We start from the raw sequence: 13,274 nt of genomic DNA on the forward strand, positions 1-13,274 counted from the left end.
ATGGTCAGCCAAATACCAGTACACAGAGCTGTCAGCTGAACTGCAGTTCACACAGAGATGCACTGAAACTTTCCCTGGTGTGGTTTTCTGCCAGCTTTGCGAGCAAATGGGCCTAAACATATGCCCAATCTGCAATGAGGAGTGGAAGAAAAATAGCCAAAATAATGCCCCATTATGGGGAGTGACCCTTGCCTAAGGGGCAGCTCCCTGGCATAAAAAAGAAAATTCCTGGTGTTTAGTGCCTTTCTGCCACCCCGTGGGGGCAGATGGGACTACAAGTATGGCCAAATTATCCCCAAGGGAGGCTGAAAAATTGCCAAAATATTGCCCCCATAAAGGTGAACAAACCTGTGGGAAAGAGAATGGCCAACAGTATGCCAAAAAATATGTGTCCACGATGGGAGCTCCCCAACACACACATATATAATCCTAGTGCTAGTGCCTTTCTGCCCCCCCCCCTCTTGGGGGAAGATGGGCCTTAAATTATGGACAATCTGCCCCCGGGGGCAGAAAACAGACAAAACAATGCCCATTACACTAGGAACAATCCTTGCCCAAGGGGCCGCTATCCTAAATAAAACAAAAAATCCCTGGTGCTACTGGGTGCATTCCTGCTGCACAATTGCTGCCCCACCTGAAATAGTGCAGAAGAAATGCACTGCAAAAAGACACAGGGGAAGTTAAAACTCTTTCCTTTCCCATTGGTGCCTCTTTGTGAGGAGGCAAATGTACATCCTTTCTCCTCTGGCTCTGTTAGCAAATGGCTTCCAGCACCTCCAGCCTGCTGTGATGATCCTGGCACACAGTACGCATGCCATCATCATCAGATTGCCTAGGGAGGGGGGAGGAGTAACAGCAGAAGCAATTCCACTGCCATCCTTGAGGGGGTCATATTGCGGGATGGCCCGACGCTTTTTCAAGTGGTGAGTGTGACGACTGCTTGGAGCCATCCTGCACACGTGGCCACTGTGTCCGTGGACGGCTTCAAGCTGTCCAGTGCACACAAGGGGCTAATACTGTATTGTTCTAAATTCTTTTTGTTAACTGTTTTTGACGAACTCAAATCCTTGTATGTAATTTGAGTTACAGATGTGAACGGCCCTGTGCTAGGCTTCTACCCACTATATTAGGAACCCATTAAACAGATATGTTACAAATAAACATCCATACACATCACCAAAGAGTCATTATTAACTAGCTACATATTAATTAACCCATACACCTTCCCTATATTTGCTTTTTATTTTATTGAAAAACAATTTTCTTTCAAAATCCTCTTTCAAAAAACCTTTTTACTTGTAATTCCAGTACATTTCTTCCCAATATTTTTTACAGTAGTGACTTTTTAATCACATTATAAATCAAAGTACAGGTCACATTAATATTTCTTGTTATTCCGAGTCTAGTCACAGCCAACCTGTGAATTGTGGCTCATCAACTGCTTCTTCAGGGCTCATGTGGGGGTAGAAGTAATTAGAAGGCCCAAAAAATAAGATGCTTCCAAGTAGGTCTCATAGTCAAAGCATGGTAGATTTTATCCTTTATTCTCAATGGATTGCTATCATAGTAGTTTCATGCTAAGATTATCTTTCAGTGAAAAATAACTGCCAATTCCATAATTATAACATCTCCATGTTATTGTCCTTCAATCCATATCATGGTTTTGAATTGCACCTTGAACCCGTATGATGAGACTCTCAACCTCCCATTCCAAGAAACCAAAAACGTTCCTTTACTTTCCTCACATGAGCCCTCAAACACAATTTAAAAAAGTAGAACATTCTGATTGGCTTGGGGGCTTTTCCTCTTTAGCCCCTTGCTCACACTGGATTAAGGCTTCAGTGGAATGAGCACTCTAATTGGCTTCCTGAAACATGAGAAAAGAAGCTGCAGGCAGCCACTACAGGCCCCAGGGACCGTGTTCTATTAATTGTTGATGTATTACACTTTTTATGCCTGTCATTGTTTAAATGCTGTGAGCATTTTGCATTTACACATGTATTACTGCATCCAAGTTGAATGTTCAAGTTCATTTTTTCGTGTGCTTTTATTTAATATCTGGGAAATGCCTTAATATATTCATTTCTCAAACTTAGTTTGAAGCACAGCAGAACAATTTGGTGTATTGTTTGCAGGATACGAAGTGAAAAATTTAAAAGTGAAATGTTTCGCAAAAAGACAAAGGCAGTATTCCAGGTGCCAAACGACATACCAGAGTAGGAAAAATCACTCTATGATGTTCTTGCAAATGAATGGGTGTGTGGAGCAGGGTCATGTGAAAATTGGAGTGAACGTATAGCTGCTGCTGAACCAAAACAAGTATTACTTTGCTTGCAAAAAGTGACAGTAGAAAGGGGACGTGATTTATCTATTTTAGGCAGATGGGGCTGGATCCTGTTATCTGCTTATAGAAAAACATATGTGAAATGTGCTCAGTTAGAACAGGAACATCAGAAATTGGAGAGCCAGCTAGTCAAAGCCAAAAATAATGTAACCAGGCTGTCCTTTCAGAATAAGTTACTGCAGGATAAAGTTGATACTTAAAAGTCTGTCACAGAGAAAACAGCTGTCCGCGTTGCACAATATAGGTACTGTAAATGCAGGGGTAGAGTCAATCAAAGGAAAGTTCATTAAGCCGTTGCTGAAGCAGGGCTAGATTCAAATCCTCATGTTTGGGATGCCAATATTTGCGATTCCATCAATTTTTCTGATTCCAGTGAAGAGTCTGTTCAAAAAGGTGGGGGCCAGCTTGAGGCAGATGAACAGAAAGTGCTTCGAGCACAGTCTATATTTAGATGGAAAACACAGGGCACTCCACAAACCTTGGGGAGGGGGGTTGAGATGCACTCTTCAGATGATTATTCTCATCAGGAGATAAATTACATCATTGATAAGTTTTGCCAAAAACCTGTGGAAGCATTGCTTACATAGATGGTGCAGTTGTTTGAAACAGGAGCTTCTAGAGTGGCACTGGATGAGGGAGATGCAAGAAAGATGTGTACTCTTAGCACTGACCCCATAACACAAGAACAGTTTAGAGGTTATGGGAATCAAGGAGTGATTAAATTGTTGCAATTGGCAGTTGTGGGCTGTAGTCAGAAATATCGTACTGAGTCAGACTGGCTGCCAAATGATAAGTCCTGGTACACATTGAGAGATGCTATGCAAAGAATTAAAGAAGAAAGCATGAATACTGCTATTCTCTTGGATGAGGCTCATAATTTGTAAAATGCTCACTTAGTTTCAGTAGGAAACAAAATAATTTGATTAAGCCCCCCAGCTTACAAGCAGGTAATAACAACTCTCCTAATTATTCAAATAGGGCACTTATTGAAAGATGTACTGGAGGCAGTTTGCGAGTTAGGTGAGCTTGGACATTGGACGAAACATGAGAGAAACTCAAGGTCTAAGGGTCATACAGACAATAACAGAGTATGCAGGAGAGATATGTTTATGATGTTACTGAAGGATGGTGTCAACAAAGAGCAGATAGATGGGATAGAAACTAAGAGTATGTAGGAGATGTACCGTAAGCGAGGAAATTCATTTTAAACACAGAAATGTTTAAAAGGTTTGTGCCTTGGGTGACACCAGACCAAAGGCCTCTTTAATTTATGGAAATCCCCCAAAAATTCACAGGTCAGCACTACACCATCACAGGCTGGGTGGAAAGCAAACCCTGCTGTGCAGACTACTGTTCAAATGAAAACAGGGACAATGCCTTAAAGAGAATATACTGTTTTGAGTGTGCCCCTCCTAGAGTTTATGCTGGAAATTGACATTTTGAAGGGGAAGACTCTATACTTGAATGATGGTTGGATCAAAGTGATGCACTTTAGTGGTAGCCGCGAAGGTGGGTCGTCTAAAGATGCCTGACTCTTGGTCTACCGCCAATGAGTTAGCCACCTGGCTTCCCACATGGCATGCACATAACTGACAAATACATTCCAAGGAGATGTGGCGCAAAGAATTGTGGCAAGAAATGTGGGAAATGTTAGAACAAAGTACTGTTAATATGTGTCATGTAGTCAAAATCTCAGAGGCAGAAGTGGCGACAAAGGATTCTGACTTGGTGGCGATGGCTAAGTGGGTGCATCAAAAATGTGGACACCAGGGAGAGAAGGCCACTAACAGGTGGGCAGAGATTAGAGGGGTGCACATTCCCCTAGAGTTGATCAAAACAGCCATTCTTCAATGTCCTATTTGTCAACACACAACAAATATCTGTCCTGCAAACTGTTAGAGGTCAGTTAGGGAGAGGGAAGCTGCCGGGGCAGATATGGCAGATTGATTACATTCATGCCACTACCGAATAGTCACCGGTGTCAATTCACCTACACAGTGGTAAACACTTATTCTGGATATTTGATTGCCGCCACTTGCAAATGTGCTACTCAGTTTAATACTATCAAAACTCTGGATTTGTTAATGTTGTATTACAAAGTCCCACTCAAAATCCAGAGAGACACTGGGTCACATTTTAAAGGTAAGTTGGTGCAAGATTATTGTTTACAACACAATATTGAGTGGATTTATCATATCCCATATTACCCACAAGCTGCAGGACTGATAGAGAGAATTAAGGGCTTATTGAAAGCCCAATTACAAAAAATATCTGATGGAACTTTGAGAAACTGGAGAGATCATTTAAATGAAGCCCTCCAAATGTTGAATAATAGACCCTTGACAAATGCAGAGACCCCTTTAATGCGAATGTTGACCCCAGTGTTACAGACAACCCCATATAGCAACAAATACCATCATGTATAGGGAAAGAAAACCAGGAGCCTTAGCTCCTTACCAAGCCACACCAGAATCTGCAGGTCTTGATTTACATGCTTTGACAATGCACAGTTTGAAACCAAGAGACATGGCACTTCTTGAAACAGGTGTTGGAATACAACTTCCCCCGGAGCACTTTGGATTGACTGCTCCTCGATCTGAATTGGCACTCAAAGGTATTCAGGTCTTGTGAGGAGTGATCGATGCAGACTACCAAGGAGAACTTAAGGTTATCCTATTGAACAGTGAAGATACTGGTTTGATAATACAACCTGGAGACAGAATTGCTCAGATTATCCTCATTCTAGTGAATGGAGGAATAGTTGAAAAGGGGGCTGCCCCAGATCATCTTACAGTGCATGAGGAGGGAGGTTTTGGCTCACCTACCAAAAATCCTGCTTCTAAGGTATGGGTAGAATGTCCAGATTGTCCTCCTCAACTAGCAGAAGTTGTAGCAAAAGGCAGGGACAACATATTATTAGTCATGAAACCAGGACAGGCAAAGTGAGAACACGAGCAAGCTAATAAATGTTATTTGCAATAATGATCATACTTGTCTCTTTTACAGATCATACTGCAGGGTGTCTTTCTGCTGCTTGTTCTACCTCGTCAGAGTTCTGGTATGTCCGTGTGCGGTCGGGAGGGACCGAAAGCACACAGATCCGAAATGATTGCTGGACTGTGCTGATCGACACCTTTACTGCATCAAAACAAGAATGTTTGGATACACTTGGCGTGAACTTTGCTGCACAGAATGGATTTCTGCATGACAAATATAAAAAGTACTGTTGATGTCATTTCCGCATGTTTAGTCACCATACCGACATCTCCTGCCAGTGTTTTGCTACAAACCTTTAATTCCATCAACAAAGATAAAGCAGTAGAACAAAATCACCCCTTACGAATATTATAGGTTTTTCCAAGAGGTGACGGATAAAAAAATGGATAACATAACACATGTGATTACTTTCAACATTACTACCGGTGCTGTCTGCTACAACTGAACTTACGACACTTACAAAATCGGAAAATGTGCTCAAATGCATCTTGGAGCAAAAATGGGGTCTCCTCAAGAGATCACATGGAAACAATGAGTACTATGTCAGCAAAGAAAAGATAAAGGGGGTCATTCTGACCCCGGCGGTCATAGACCGCCGGGGCCAGGGTCGGCGGGAGTACCGCCGACAGACCGGCGGTGCCCCGCAGGGCATTCTGACCGCGGCGGTTCTGCCGCGGTCAGATGCGGGAAACCGGCGGTCTCCCGCCGGTTTCCCGCTGCCCTGCAGAATCCTCCATGGCGGCTGAGCGTGCTCCGCCGCCATGGGGATTCTGACACCCCCTACCGCCATCCTGTTTCTGGCGGGTCTCCCGCCAGGAACAGGATGGCGGTAGGGGGTGCCGCGGGGCCCCTGGGGGCCCCTGCAGTGCCCATGCCAATGGCATGGGCACTGCAGGGGCCCCCGTAAGAGGGCCCCACAAAGAATTTCAGTGTCTGCTATGCAGACACGGAAATACGCGACGGGTGCAACAGCACCCGTCGCACCTTCCCACTACGCCGGCTCAATTCTGAGCCGGCGTCCTCGTGGGAAGGTTGATTTGCCCTGGGCTGACGGGCGGCCTTTTGGCGGCCGCCCGCCAGCCCAGGGCAAATCCCAAAATACCCTCAGCGGTCTTTCGACCGCGGAGCGGTATTTTGGTGGGGGAACTTCGGCGGGCGGCGGATCACCCCCAAAATGTGTAGAAACATGAACAATAGCATGTCAGGCCAAAACCTCTTGACTGTTAATAGTAACATCAATAACATTAAACTACCGGTGGGATGAATGTTCGCTTGTGGTAATACCACTTATACGTACATTCCTGCCAATATAACTGGAGGACCATGTGCTTTTATGTGGTTAGGACTTATGATGTTTCCATTTCACTCTATGTCACTTCAGAGACTCACAAGAGAAGCAGTTCAACGAAGTGAAGACTGTAACTCTGAAATTCAGTTATTATCTAAGTCAGAGTAAGTGAGCTTAGGTATTTCTATAGTAGGAGTTCCAGGATTAGCTGATTATAAACTCAAGTTATTAACAGGTTAGCATGTTTGATGGTCTAGGTCTAGAGTATTAATCATACCTTCATTGCTTTGGCCTAATTATTACTAGATATACAAGGCACTAGAAAAGCTGCATTGCAAAGCTTGGCAGCCATTGACTATTTGCTCCTGAAGCACGATCATGGCTGCTCTGAATTTGAGAATATTTGCTCTTTTAATTTGTCATACCACTCCACCTCCATTCAGTCTCATATTAAAGCTACACATGAATTGGTGAAGGGAGTAAAACAAGTTGGAGATAATGGGTGGCAGGACTATTTATTTAGCTTGTTGCCTTATTTTGAGCAATTACACATTATCCTAGGTGGAGTACTCAGGGTGAGTTTTATTATAATAATGCTATTTTGCTGTATACAATGCACACCTAATCTGCTTGCAATGTTTACACTGAAAAGGGCTACTTTTAGAACCATACGATATGAGAGTCAGTCCAAAGGATGGAGTGTAATTGTGAGAAAGTAGCCTCTTTCTAGCATGGTTACCCCCACTTTTGGCCTTTTTGTGAGTGTGTGTCAGTGTGTTTTTAATGTGTCACTGGGATCCTGCTACCCAGAACCCCAGTGCACATAGATAACCTATATGTCAGTATGTTTTGCCTCTCTCACTGGGATCCAGCTAGCCAGGACCCCAGTGCTCATAGTTTGTGGCCTAATTTGCATGCCTGTGCAGTGCCTAACTGTGTCACTGAGGCTCTGCTAATCAGAACCTCAGTGCTTATGCTCTCTCTGCTTTGAAATGTGTCACTGTAGGCCAGTGACTACATTTACCAATTTCAATTGGCACACTGGACCCCCCTTATCAGTCCCTAGAATAAGGTACCTAGGTACTCAGGGCATTGGGTTCCCAGGAGATCCATATGGGCTGCAGCATTTCTTTTGCCACCCATAGGGAGCTCAGACAAACCCTTACACAGGACTGCCATTTCAGTCTGTGTGAAATAACTCACACGTTATTTTACAGCCATTTTCACTGCACTTAAGTAACTTATAAGTCACCTATATGTCTAACCTTCACTTGCTGAAGGTTAGGTGCAACGTTACTAAGTAAGTTACTAAGTGTGAGGGCACCCCTTCACTAGCAAAGGTGCCCCCACATAGTTCAGGGCCATTTCCCCAGACTTTGTGAGTGCAACAACACCATTACACACATGCACTACATAGAGATCACTACCTATATGTAGCTTCACAATGTTAACTCCGAATATGGCCATTTAACATGTCTAAGATCATGGAATTGTCCCCTCATTCCAAATATGGGGAGCCAATTCCATGCATCCTGGGGCTCCACCATGGACCCCCAGTACTGCAAACCAGCTCGCTGAGGCTTGCACTGCAGCTACAACTGCTGTCACCTCACAGATAGGGTTCTGCCCTCCTGGGGTCCCAGGAAGGCAGAACAAAGCATTTCCTCTGAGAGCTGGGTGTTACACCCTTTCCCTTTGGAAATAGGTTTTCCTAGCTGGGGAGGGGTAGCCTCCCCCAGACTCTGGAAATGCTTTGAAGGGCACAGATGGTGCCCTGCTTGCATAAACCAGTCTACACTGTTTCTGGGACCCCTTCTCCCCTGTTCTGGCGGGAAACTGGAAATAGGAAAGGAGAGTGACCACTCCCTTGTCCATCACCACCCCAGGGGTGGTGCCCAGAGCTCCTCCAGTGTTTCCAAGACCTCAGCCATCTTGCTTTGCAAGGTGTGGGGGCACTCTAGAGGGCACTGAGTGGCCAGTGCCAGCAGGTGACATCAGAGACCGCTCCAGATAGGTCCATACCTGATAAGGAAGTCAATCCCCCTCTCAGGGCTATTTAGGGTCACTCCTCTAGGTTCTCTTCAGATTCAGCTTGCAAGTTTCCTTCAGGAATCCTCTGCAACAACTTCAGACTCTTCTGACTTTGTGTCAACCCAGCCTGCTCCAAGAAATGCTGTAACTGCAACAAAGTATCTACAAGAGACACTTTTCTTCAGCAACCTCACCTCCAAGTCAGCAACTGCAACAGTTTCCATGGTGTGCATGCTCTGGGAACTCCCTGCCTTCATCCTGCAGCAGAAGGACCGAAGAAATCTCCTGTGGAGTGATGGAGTCCCTCCCCGGCTCCAAGCAGGCACCTTCCAAGGCAACCACTGGTACCCTGGGACTTTTCTCACGGCGACCTGAGGTCATGCTTATGCAATTTGGAGGAGGTAAGACCTTGCCTTCCCTGAGAACGATGGTACCCCTGTGTATTGTGTCTTCTTCGCCTCCTGAGGCCTCAGTGCTTTCTTTGCAAAATTCCTTCATACACAGCCTGACCCAGGTCCCCAGCACTCCACTTTGCAAAGCTCAACTCACTGAGTTTTTCTCCGGCGTCGTGGGACCTTCTTTTGTTGTGGTGCATTAACTGCATTTTGTACCTCCTTTGAACCCAGATCCTGCCGCTTCTGGGGGTGCTGGCTGGCATTCTGAGGACTCTCTAAAGTGCTGGGAGCCCCCTCTTCGTCCGCACACAGAGTTGAGGCCCCCAGGTCCCTCCTGGGCCCATCCAGTGCCATTTTGATGAAAAATGCACTTTTGCCGTAGCCAAGGCCTGTTGATGCCTTCCGAAATAAAATCTCATCTGCAACAATCTTCACACCGTGAGACATATTTAGCATTATGCAGGAACCCACTGGCATCTTCCTAGGGTGCATTTCTGCAGTCTTCGACTAACTAGGGACTCTTCTTTTGCACACTCTTCTGGGTTGGCAGGGGCTCCTGTCCTTCCTGGAACTTCTTTCAACTTCTGGACTTGGTCCCCTTCCTTTGCAAGTCTTCAGGTCCAATAATCCAGCAGTTGTTCTTTGCAGACTTGGTTGGTTGGTGCAAAATCCCCAAAATGAGGTGTAGTGGAAACTTGCAGTTCTTTACTCCTGCTTTTTTGGGCTCTGGGCTGGAGTAAATTACTTTCCTTTACTGTATTCTTCCTCTCCCAGCAATTCTGCACACACTACACTTGTCCAGGGGGGAATTCGTAATTCACATTCCATTTTTTTAGTATACGGTTTGTGTTGCCCCTAGACCTATTTTCTCCCATTGCATTCTATAGGACTTCCTACTGTTTGCATTGTTCTATGACTTTTTACTTGTCTAATTTTGGTGTCTAGTGTATATATTGTGTATAATACTTACCTCCAGAAGGAGTATTGTCTCTAAGATATTTTTGGTACTGTGTACCTAAATAAATACCTTTATTTTTGGTAACACTGAGTATTTTCTTTAATTGTGTATAAGCACTGTGTAACTATAAGTGGTATTGCACGGGCTTTGCATGTCTCCTAGTTCAGCCTATGCTGCTCTGCAATAGCTACCTTTATCAGCCTAAGCTGCTAGAACGCTACTACTAACAAGGGATAACTGGACCTGGTGTAAGGTGTAAGTACCCAAGGTACCCACTACAAACCGGGCCAGCCTCCTACAGTAATGCTATCTGTATTCAACCACTGACTCCATCTTGACCACTGACTTAATTTTGTGCTCAGATTAGCTTCAGGGTCTTGCCATCACATCGGTGGTGCAGGATTCTTCCACAACATGCTTGTTTTCTACAGAGAATGTGTTTGTGCTTCTTCCCACCAGCACCGGTTTGCACTGTGCAGGAACATAACATGGAGAATGTGGACAGTAGACCGTCTCAGCTTGGGAATGTTTTAAATGTTTTCCTTATAGAAAGGTACTGCTCCACTGTCTCTGGTATGCGCATCGGGGCAGGGCCTGTTCGTTTGTGTGTTTTCGACACAGACCAAATACAGCCAAGGCTTGAATTTCATAACTTAGTCGAAGGGAGGGGGAAGGTTGCCCAAACCTTCCTCTTGGCTTTGTTTAAGGTATATAAGGCGGGGAATTCATTTTGAGGGTGGCCACACTGCCCAAAACAAAATCCCATCAGACAAGGTTCTCCTGTTCCAGCTATCCAGGGTTCCTCAGCTTGAAGTTGGCAAGGATGATGACGGATTGGGAGCAGCAACTTCTGCTTGCTCCCACCAGGCTGCAGCAATCACAGTTTCTCTGCCCGCAGGAGCACAGGCAGGAAAACTGAAGTGTGCTTCAACCCGGTGGGAGCACATTCAAAGCTCAGTCCTATGAGGAGAGAAAAGTAATATGTTCCCAGGGTGGTGCCTGGACAGGAACACAATTCAAAAGCTGGCCCTGGAGGATGGATCCCTGGGGCCTTGTAAGACTTGAGGAGGTAGCCATTTACCCCCTTCCATAAAACCTCAGTCTTTGGCCTTGGTTGATGGGGTACCTGGGGCTCATTTGGACTCCAGGATGGAGGCCCTGTGCCCTCCTTCCTATTTTGATTATTTTTCTGTCCCAGAGTAAGGGTACCTTCTAATGCTGGGGGGGGGGCAGCATGCCTTCCTGCCCTTTTTAATGACTTCTCTTTGGGGATGGGGTGGGCACAGCCCATACGTGGCTCGGGGAGGGTGGCCCCATAACCCCCTTCCAAACTATGAATAATTATCAAACAACAATGGGCGAATCCTTTAAAAAAAAATTAAGATTAGCAAACCTGCAGGAGTCTCGTAGGACTCCAACAGGATTGCAAATCTTTTTTTTAAATATATTTTGGACCCAGTGGATGCCCCACAAGGGGTAGGGAGCAGGGTATCACTACCCTGCCCTCTTTTATTTTTGTTTTATTGAAGGACAGAGGACTAAGGGGCATATTTATACTCTGTTTGCGCCGAATTTGCGTCATTTTTTTCGACGCAAATTCGGCACAAAACTAACGCCATATTTATACTTTGGCGCTAGACGCGTCTAGCGCCAAGGTATGAGGAATGAGCGTCGTTTTTTTGCGTGAACGCCTTCCTTGCGTTAATGAGATGCAAGGTAGGCGTTCCCGTCTAAAAAAATGACTGCGACGCAAATGCGTCGTATTTATACTCCTGGGCAAAAATCACGCCCGGGAGTGGGCGGGGCAAAAAACCCCACATTTGCGCCTCTTTTTAACGCCTGGGTCAGGGCAGGCGTTAAGGGACCTGTGGGCTCAAAATGAGCCCACAGCTGCCCTCCAATGCCCCCAGGGACCCCCCCTGCCACCCTTGCCCACCCCAGGAGGACACCCAAGGATGGAGGGACCCATCCCAGGGACATTCAGGTAAGTTCAGGTAAGTATAATTTTTTATTTATTTTTATATTTTTTTTTGGCATAGGGGGGCCTGATTTGTGCCCCCCTACATGCCACAATGCCCAATGACCATGCCCAGGGGACATAAGTCCCCTGGGCATGGCCATTGGGCAAGGGGGCATGACTCCTGTCTTTACTAAGACAGGAGTCATGTAAATGGCGTCTGGGCGTCGTTAAAAATGGCGCAAATCGGGTTGAGGCGATTTTTTTGCCTCAACCTGACTTGCCCCATTTTAAGACGCCCTAACGCCATTTTCCCCAACGCCGGCGCTGCCTGGTGTACGTGGTTTTTTTCCACGCACACCAGGCAGCGCCGGTCTGCTAGCGCCGGCTAACGCCATTCAATAAATACGGCGCCCGCATGGCGTTAGCCGGCGCTAAACTTTTTGACGCTAAACTGCGTTAGCGCAGTTTAGCGTCAAAAAGTATAAATACGGGCCTAAGTCCCTGAGTTTTGTAATGGCTGCCAGCATTATTTTTCATCATGTTGCTGGCAGCCAATCAGAGCATTTACTTCCTCAGGAGCATGTTGCCATCTGAATGAATAGGCCCAAAAGACAAAAAGCCCTCTGGGCCAATGAGAACTTTCTATTTTTTTTAAAAGTAGGTTTGAAGGACTCTCACAAGAGTCCCTTGAGCTAAACTGTCCAGATATACAAATATTTTTGGAGCTATGTAGCTACAAAAAATACTGAACAGATTTACAGCAAAAAACATAGAGCATGGATTCCGTATCAAGATCTAGCTTCCTCGCAAATTTGGTGTCATTCAGTTCGGCAATATTTGAGGTACGGCTTCTTAAAAAAAGTCTACAGCAAATGCATGTGGATTTTGCCATTTGGTACCTCTCTTTTTCTTAGACCCTACTTGAAGGATCACCCAAAAACATATAATGCACAAACTAATCAAAAATGATAACTCTTTTCGAAGGTTTTGTGAACATTCGTAAATCGATGGCAAAGTTATTAGCAAAACAAAAACAAAAAAGGCATTTCCTGCGGAAATGCTGGCCTAACTGCATCTACCCAGTGGCAACCACCAGCGACCCCTTGTAAGATATATCAATCCAAGTCTTGTGAGTCAAAGTTCAGACTGGCACTCAAGGTTGTGCATATACATGAACATTTATTGTGCAACACGGACCAACACATTTCTACTCAGCAAAGCCTTTGTCAAGATAAGTAAACCACCACCTCTGGAAAATAAATAGATACATTTCATAGACATAGAACACTTCATCATGATTT

The sequence above is a fragment of the Pleurodeles waltl genome, chromosome 5, assembly GCF_031143425.1.
Source record: "Pleurodeles waltl isolate 20211129_DDA chromosome 5, aPleWal1.hap1.20221129, whole genome shotgun sequence".
Lineage (NCBI taxonomy): Eukaryota > Metazoa > Chordata > Amphibia > Caudata > Salamandridae > Pleurodeles > Pleurodeles waltl.